Raw genomic sequence first — 9,570 nt, forward strand, 5'->3', positions numbered from 1 at the left:
GATAAATGTATGACCCTCAAACAGTTGTTCTGAGTTTCAGTTCTGGCCTTATGTGATTTAGGGCACAGATTTGATACAAGTTAATTTTTCTGGTACAGCTAGAGACATACCAGTAAAGCTTTTGTGACTTCCAATTTCCTCCTTTTAACTAAGAAAGAGCATTTCCTGTCTTACGACTATGAAAAACCTATGAATTTGTATAAGAAAACCATTTTAAAATGCACGTGCAACAGTAAACTTACATCCTGTCAAAAACCATCACAAAAGAACTTTCCCCTATTCCACCAAAAGGGAAACCTTTTCTTTCCAGTACGCTCACTCAGGGGCAGACTGCAACAAAGAACAGTTTCCCTGTTCAACAAGTTCAATAATTATTACAGAATACCATACATATAAAAAAGTAAGTAGTCTAGCTCGCAAAATGATACGCACAAAAAGAAAACAGGATGGGATACAGGGCACCAGTAATTCTTGTTAGCATGGCTGTACTAACAAAGTAAAAGAATACATTTTGCTACCTTAGAAAAATTTTCATCTCCAAGAAAGCTCAGAGAGTCACATAAAGACATACTCGAACTAAAACATAAAATTTAATGTGTTCATTCATGCTGAGATTTACCCCAGGAGAGATACTGTTTTTCAGTATTTATAGTATTTATGGCAAAATCCCTGACAGGATAATTTTAGTTTGTGTAAAATAGTCAAGTTTAATAAAGAAAAGCAAGTTTTCCTTGTAGGGAAAATAATGTCATGCCAGAAATATTAGGAATAGCTAAGAGCAAGAGGAATCCAAGTCAACGTATTCAAAAACAAATACCAATTCTGGAGACACCCTTTTAAAATTCAGGAAAAAGGTTGTTTTCTTTTGTTTTTGAACTGCTTGTGAAATAACATATGCAGTTAAGGCATTTCATAAGTAGGGTTACTGTAGAATGCTAAGATTTTAGCTTACAATGTCAGAGCAGGGAAGAAGAAAGTTTTCTTCTTGACTATTTGTGCTTAAACAAGGTTAAAAGGAAATTCAGTTTCTCTTTTTGTGTAATTCACTGACTATAGATGGGCTAACAGATCTAATGCAAACTTACCTTATAACTAACAAATCTGACCTGAAGGAAACATACCTTTCACAGTGATAGTTGCATGTAGTCTATATTCATAGACATAACTGCCCTTTAGCCTTGTAAATTTCTTTTACAATTTTGTTATAGATTTCACAGACCTTTGGGCTGGAAGGAACCATGGAGGATTGAGTCCAGCCCTCTGCCCCAGGGACAGGAAGTCAGCAGGGGTCATGGGATCCCAGCAAGATAAGCATCCAAATGAGTCTTGAAGGCGTTCAAAGTGGGTGCTTGAACCGCCTCTGGCGGCAGTCTATTCCAAACCTTGGGGACTTGGACAGTGAAGAAGTTCTTTCTTATGTCTAGCCTGAATTGGTTGCAGCGGAGTTGGTGACCGTTTGACCTTTTCATCCTTTGGGGCACTCTGGTGAACAGACATTCCCCTAGATCCTGATGAGCACCCCTGATAAACTTATAGGTGGCCACTAGATCACCTCTGAGCTTGCACTTTTCCAGGCTGAAGAGTCCCATGGTTCTCAGCCTCTCATCATAAGGCCTGTTTTCCTGACCTCTGATCATGTGCGTGGCTCTCCTCTGCAGCTTCTCCACATCCTTTTTGAATTGTGGAGCCCAAAACTGGATGCAGTACTCCAGCTGCGGCCTCACCAAGGCCAAGTACAATGGGAGAATGACGTCCTGGGATTTGCTTGAGAAGCATCTATGGATGCAAGCCAGTGTTTTGCTTGCTTTACTAGCCGCAGCATCATGCTGAAGGCTCTTGTTCATCTTGTGGTCAATCATGACCCTCAAGTCCCTTTCATCTGTAGTGCTAACCAGCATAGCACTGCTGAGCATATAAACATGCTGCATGCTTTTCTTCTCAAGGTGGAGAACCTTTCATTATTCAGTGTTGAACACCATCAGGTTCTCATCCGCCCATTTCATGAGCCTGTCAAGATCTGCCTGCATCACCCTCCTGTCCTCAGGTGTGGATGCTTTACCCCAGAGTTTGGTGTCATCAGGAAACTTGGCCAGTCTGCTTCTGACACCAATGTCCACATCATTGATGAAGATGCTAAATAGTATAGGCCCTAGGACAGAGCCTTGAGGGACCCCACTGGTCACAGCGCACCAAGACAATTGGCTCTCATCAACCACCACCCTCTGAGTCCTACCGTGGAGCCCATTCCCCAGCCAGCGGATCATGGTGAGGTTGAGGCCACAGTTAGCCAGTTCAGCCAAGAGGTGATCATGGGATACCAGATCAAAGGCTTTTTTAAAGACAAGATATACAACATCGATCTCTTCCCCCTTGTCCAGGTGATAAGTCACCTGGTCATAAAAGGAAATGAAATTGTTCAAGCAAGACCTACCCACAACAAACCCATTGCTTTCATCAAGTCTGTTAAAGATGACCTCCTTGATAACCTTTTCCAAGACCTTCCCCAGGATGGAGGTCAGGCTGATGGGCCTATAGTTTGCTGTATCTACCTGCTGCCCTTTCTTGAAGATAGGCATGACATTGGCCCTCTTCCAATAATTGGGCACTTCACCACAGTGCCAAGAGCTCTCAAAGATCTGTGCCAGGGGCTGAGCTATGATGCTTGCTAGCTTCCTGAGTACCCTTGGGTGTAACCCATCAGGGCCAGCTGACTTGAAAGCATCCAGTCTGTCAAGGTGTCCCTTCATGAGGTCAGCTTCAGTGGAGGGCAAGGAATCTCACTCACCTGCACCTCCCTGACCCATAGTAGGCAGGGCCATCCCGTGGGACTGGTGAAAAACTGACGCAAAGTACCCATTTAGCAAGTTCACTTTTTCCTGGGCATCGGTTGTCAGTTGCCCCACCTGGTTTAGCAGGGGTCCAATGTTGCCCTTGCTTTTCCTCTGGCTCCCCACATATCTAAAAAAGGACTTTTTATTGTCCTTGATATTTGTAGCTAGCTGGAGTTCCATTGCAGCATTAGCTTTTCTGGTTTGCGCTCTGTAGGTTTGGACCAGAGCAGATTATTCCTCCTTGGTGGTGGTTCCAGTCCTCCATCTTTCTTCCTTTTAAGATGCAGGAGGTCTGCCAGTTCCCTGGAGAGCCAAGGGGGCTGCTACGCCCTTTTGCTGCCTTGCCTCTGAGATGGGATGGATTTTGCTTGCACATCTAGGATTGCTTCCTTGAGGAGCAACCACTCATCCTGAACTCCCCTCTCCATTGGGTTATGGCTTTTTAGGGGCTCACTGACAAGGCTCCTTAGCTTGTCAAAGTCAGCTTTCCTGAAGTCAAGGACTTCTGTATTATTGACTGACTGCTAGCTTTATGGCAGATGGTGAAGGTGACATTTTGTCCACTCAATCCCTCCTGTACAGGGTATAGCTGTCTATACCCATGGTCCAGTCATGTGTGGAGTCTCACCAGGTCTCCATTATCCCAATGATATCATAGTTATTTGCATTTAGCAGGAGAACAAGTTCTTCCTGTTTATTCCCAGGCTCCTGGCATTTGTGTATAGGCATGCAAGTGTCCCCTTGGGGGCCCTTGCCCTGCCTAAATTTTGTTCCAGGGCTGGGGCTGGGGTGGGATCCCTTATGTGCCTTGGCCTGCTGGCTTTGCAAGGGCCATTCAGTGGGCCAGCAGTGGCAGTAGTCCCCACATCCCCCGGCAGGCTTAGTTTACAGCCCAGTGGAGCAGATCAGCCAGTCTGGCTGAGAAGAGCCACCTCCCCAGCAGAGAGAGGTGGAGGCTGTCCCTTCCAAGCAGTTTGTTGCCTTTCTCTCCAAAGAGCAGACTGTGGTCACAGAAGTCAAAGCCTTCCTGATGACACCAGCGCCACAGCCTTTGGTTGACTATCTGGATCCTCCTCTCCCTCCTCAGCCCATAGCCTGAGACTGGGAGGACTGAAGAAAACACCACCTTTGCCCCCAGACCTTTTATCTCCACATCTAAATCCCTGTAGCACCTCATGACCTGGCTGGGTGCACGCCAAGCCATGTCATTGGTGCCCACATGGATGAGGAGCATGGGATAGTGGTCAGTGGGCTGGAGGAGCTTAGGGATTTTCTCCACAATGTCTCAAATGCAGGCTCCCAGGAAGCAGCAAATTTCCTGGGCTAAGGGGTTGGGGTGGCAGGTTACCTCCTCAGTCCCGCTCAGGATAGAGTCTTCCACAACAAACACTTTGCATTTGGTCTTAGGGAGAGTGGGGGTGGTAGCTACAGTGTCGTCTGTGTTGCCTGTGGGAGCTGCAAGAGGTTTGTACCTGTTGCAAAGCTCCAGCAGGACAGGGACTCTGTCACTGTTGGCCTTGGGGGCCCTTCACCACCTTGGTCCAAGCCCTGGGCTGGACAATAAGGAAGGTCTCTGAGTTCTCCCTTGTCCTAGAGGGAAACTGTGGTCTACCGTCTGGCTCCCAGGGGAGAAGGGCCTGGCAGTAGGATTCTATCTCCTGCTCACAGTCCCTGATGGCACGCAGTCTCTGGACTGTGGCCTGGAGCTCCTCCAGCTGGTGTGCCAGAGACCCCAGTAGAGAGCAGACTGTACAAGGGGAGGTGGCCATGCTCCCTGGCCCCAGAGCCTGAAAAAGTGACAGACAGCCCCTGCAGCTGAGAGCCAGGGGCTACATCTGCATGGAGCTCAGAACCATGGGCTCCACCTGGGTGGCAGTCTCTGAGGTGCCAGAGGCGGGGGGCCGCAGACCCCGAGGGGACTTGAGGGGTGCGGTGTGTGCCCATCCACATCATGCCACTGTTGGGCTGACTGTAGCTGGGACTGTTTACCCTGGGGGGCTCACAGGCAGGGCTTCAGACCCTTCTGTGCACCCTCCTGCACAGATTCCCACACTAACTCATGCACTGGGCCCAGGAGCATGCATGTTTGCACAGCCTGTTTGCGAGGCTCCAGTCATCTGGCTCCCTTGGGGGCTGGGCCAAGTAGGAGTCAGGGTGGGTATGACCCTCCTCATCCCACTTAGCCCGTTCCCAGATGACTAGGTCTCTCCCTCCATGGGCCCCTGCTTACCTGCAGGCAGGCTGGGGCTTGTTGTGGGTCCTGGGGTTGCTGCTGGGGTCCCTAGGTTCACAGGTGCGCAGCAGGCTTACACTCACACGTCTTGCACCAGATCTGGGACTCTAATGGGTGGCATGACATGGAATCTAGGTAGTATGAGGTGGAATCTGGGCATATTGGGCCTTGTTGGGGCAATGATCTGCAGATCTGACCTGTGGGCCAGCCCTACTCCACTCATCTGGCTTATGGAGTCAAATAGGATTTGGAAATAAAGAGTTTGACCCCAAATCCCAGTGAAGCTAGCAAAAAAAAAGTGTATATATATAAATTTTACAATGTACATACAATTCTCTTCCCACTTAAATAAGTTTTAAACTCCATCAGTTTCAGTATAATTAGTCCTTAATTGCACCAATGAGGGGGGAAAAAAGATGAAAGTGAGTTCAAAGTTGTTGCTTCCTTCTTAGAAAAATAGAATCCCTTCTTCTTAAGCCAAATACAAAAGTACACAGTCACCATTGGCAGTTAACCAGCTTTTTAGCATGTTTAGTCTCAGTAGAATAATCTAATTATAACCACAAACACTTACTATAACTACTGGAACAGAGTGAGAGAATTTAAAATATCAGCTTGAAAATTTCAAGTTGAAATTGATGAAGCACCAGCAACATACTGCCAACTGCAGTGAACATAACAAATCTGAGATAACTCAGATATGTTATGCCTGCTTCTCTCTTCTCAGAAGTTATCGACATTCATCATCAAACTTTTATAGGATACATCTTTGAAGCACCAGTTAACGTCATAGGTCCTTCCTTCAGATTGAGGAGGGCAATGGGAACACTCCAACTGGGTTATGCACCTACAGAAGTCAGTTGGCTTTATGACTTGGAAGTAGTCTATGTATAATCATTTCCAACAGTCATTCTATATGTATCTGATGACCAGAGCTAGCCCTAGGGGGTGCAGGGCCCACTTAACATTGTGCGGGGCTCCCTTAAACAAAGTGGGGGGTCTCTGTGTTTATTTTGGAGTGTGGGCCTGATCCTCCAGCTCCAGGTAGGTCTTGTGGGAGAGGCTGCGGCCACTCTGCCTGGCTATGTGGGGTGCCCCCAAAACGCAGGGCCTGGGGCAGTCACCCTAATAAGCCGTAACCTAGGGACAGGTCTGCTGATGACCTAACATGAAAGGCTGAGGCCTTAAATGAGACTTCTTGGCTTAGCTCTGACAGGACTTACCCTGAAGTTTTAAAACATAGAGCAGTAATTAGGTGATTAAAGTAGCAATTGACTTGGTGAATCAGTGAGCAGGTTGGAATCTGCTAGCAGGCTCCACATAGCAGATTACAAGAGAAATAACTTTAGTCACTTAAAAGACAAGATAATTTACAATCATCATTTTGATCAACACTTTTAAAAAGTTATTTATCCCAACACACCATGAGGGAGAGGTGCTGTTATCCTTGTTATTAAAGATGGGCAACTAAGTTACAGAGAGGCTAAAGCGTCTTATTCCGTACCTTATAGGTACTATAGCAAAACAAGTTCTAGCCTTCCACTAAGTTCTAGTTTTCCTCTCTCTCTCACCACTGGACTGTTGCGTGCTGTCAGCTGGATTGAATTTTTGCTGCTATTATGCTTGAAAAGTGCATGTCATCAATATTCTTTTAAGCCATATGGTATCTTTTCATGTTTCAGTGCTGAAAGTCATGTGGTCAAAGCCTCCTGACAACTTGTTATGGGGGAGGTCATTGCACTAAGTCAGGGGTGGGCCTCTGGGGCCCATAGAAAATTAATATTTCTCTAGTTTGGGTTCCTGTTAAAAATGACAGGAACCAGGGGCGATAGGAGTGAGCTCTCACAACAGCAGGGCCCCCCCGGCCCAACCACTCCAACCAGAAGCCCCAGGAGCGGCTTCTGGCCTGGGACCATGTGGCTGCTCTGGTGTGGGAAGCTCAGGTAAGGACGGGGGGAAAGGGCAGGAAAGGATTCCAGGGAAAAGCAGCCCAGGAAAAAGCAACCCCTCCCCTGCCCCGTGCCTGGCACTCCCTGCTGCAGCCACAAGCAGCCTCATGTGGGCTACGAGCAGCTGCAGTGAGGGGTGCTAGCCGCTGCTTTTCCCACACTCAGCACCAGCTTGTAACCCACCCCTGCTGCCAGCCCGGGCCCTGTACTGGCTCCAGGACAGTGTTTGCTGCTGCTGCCTGCCTGGAGCTCACATGCTGGGCAGCACAGATGCAGCGGTGGCAAACACTGCCTGGCATGGCAAGTGCAGGGGCAGCCGCTTCTCCCACCACAGTGCAGCCCTGATGGGTGAGCCCAGAGCTGGTTCAGGGTACAGGCTGGCAGCAGAGGTGGGTTGCAAGCTGGTGCTGAGCATGGGAAAAGCAGCTCCTTGCCTGCCCTGTGCCTGGCACCCCACGTTGCAGCCACTTTCAGCCTGCGTGGGGCTGCTTGTGCCTGCTCAAAACAAAATGAGGGCGGGAGGTACAGGGCAGGATGCCCTACTTGTGTCCCTTGCTACCAAGCCCTGCTGCCCCTGCCCCCCAGCCCTGCTTCCCTGTGCCTTCACCCCTGCTGCCCCTTGCCCACACCTAAAACCCCTGCTCCCAGGCCTGCTTCTACCTGCCTCCCACCCATAGCCCCTGACTCCCAGCCCGGGCTCTGTAGCTGTCAGCAGCTACCCAGAACCTGGGCCAGCTGCAAATATCTGCTGCCTCTCCACCCCAGCCCCAACCTGTGCCTGTTCAGGATAGCCCTGCATGGGCTGCAAGCGGCCACAGCAGGAAGCATCGGCCATGGGGCGGGGGAGGGGGGCGCTTTTCCTTACGCTCTGCACCAGCTTGTTCCCCACCACAGAGCGGGGTGTCAGGACTGCACACTGCCCCCTGCCTGTACTGTAGGGCTGGGGGGACACTGGGAATGAGTGGGTGCATGGGGTCAACACTGGTGTCCCAGGGCCAGTGCTGGCAGGGCCCAGAGAAGGGCAGCAGGAGTACAGAGTCCAAGTCGGTAGGGGCTTTATGGAGCCGGGCCAACTCCCCCATCTCCCTCTGGTGCAGCCCAACATGGCTTCACAGACCCCTGCCAGCCTGCGCCCTGCTCCGGGCCCCACTGGGGGTGGGGCACCTGTCAAGGGGCAGGGCTACCCATGCGGCCCTCAACAGCTTGCCAAAATGGGGTAAGCCGCCCTCCACCTGAAATAATTGCCCACCCCTGTACTAAGTGTTAAGTTCAGAGTGATGGAAAAATTTAGAAGAATAGATATTGTCCTGCAGTGAGGTGACTAACCTTTATTCTTTCAAACCTGTCAATAGTCAGCACCTCTAATGAGGAGGTAAGTCTGTGTAAGAAGTAGGAAAGTTGAGAGAGCCTGCATTTCCAGGAGGAATAATCAAAACAACAAATATAAAATGGATGACACCTGGCTAGATGGAGACACTATCAAAAAGGACTTGAGAGTCTTGGTAAACCATAGACTCAATATGAGTCTGCAGTGTGAAGCAACCTCACAAAAGGCTTTTGTGGTTTTGAGGTGTGTCAATAAAAGCATTAGGTGCAAGATAAAGGGGATGATAATGCCTCTCTACTTGGCACTAGTTAGGCCTCATCTAAAGTACTGTGTGCAGTTCTGGACTCAACATTTTTAAAAAGGACATGAAGATGTTAGAAAGGGTCCAGAGGCAGGCAAAAAAGATGATTAAGGACTTGGAAGGGAAATCACTGACTGACTGTGGTGTAGCAGTACTCCTGCTGGGACTTAAGCCAGAGGTTCCAGCTAGAGGGTCTTGATCCTTTGCACAGGGTCAGAGTGACTGCCATATTTGCGGTCAGGAAGGAATTTTACCCCAAGGTCAGGTTGGTATGGACTGTGGGGTTTTTGGCTTCCTCCGTAGCATGGGGCATGGCCCTCTAGCCAGGATTTCTTAAGCACACATTGACAACATTTCATAGGAGCAGGATGTTGGCTGCTTGGTTCCCCTGCAGGTTAGAGTGTTAGGTCTATGTTGTGTCAGGGTTGATGGTAGTCTTATGTAGAGCTTAGATTATGGTTTGTCTGGGAAGTTTTGTATAAGGATGATCCTGCCTCAGACACAGGGTGGGACTAGATGACTTCTGGATATCTTTTCCAGCCCTACATCTGTATGACTCTATGGCTATGACCCAAACCAAAGTCTTCATTAGACCCTCCAGAACAGGTGAAGCATGCCCACCTGACAAACACCAAAGGAAGCAGTCAGTAATAATGCTGCTTTCCCTCCATTGTGTGAATTCCCAGAATATATTGAGGTATACCTATCTCCCTAACTGGCAGACTTCTTTAATTATCCATAAACTGTGGTTATCCTGCCCTCTAATGGGTAGCATAATGCATACATACATGTCAGGCAGCTTATTCAGGCTCTGTTTTAGGTCAAAGGTTACTCCCTTTGAATCCCACAGACCCTGATTCAAATCCCAAGTAGTGTGGATTTGGCACAGACTATTGACTTTGCATCAGTTAGACTGAAGAGCAGAGTTA

Source organism: Crocodylus porosus, unplaced genomic scaffold (assembly GCF_001723895.1).
Source record: "Crocodylus porosus isolate Cpor-Errol unplaced genomic scaffold, CroPor_comp1, whole genome shotgun sequence".
Taxonomy (NCBI): Eukaryota; Metazoa; Chordata; order Crocodylia; family Crocodylidae; genus Crocodylus; species Crocodylus porosus.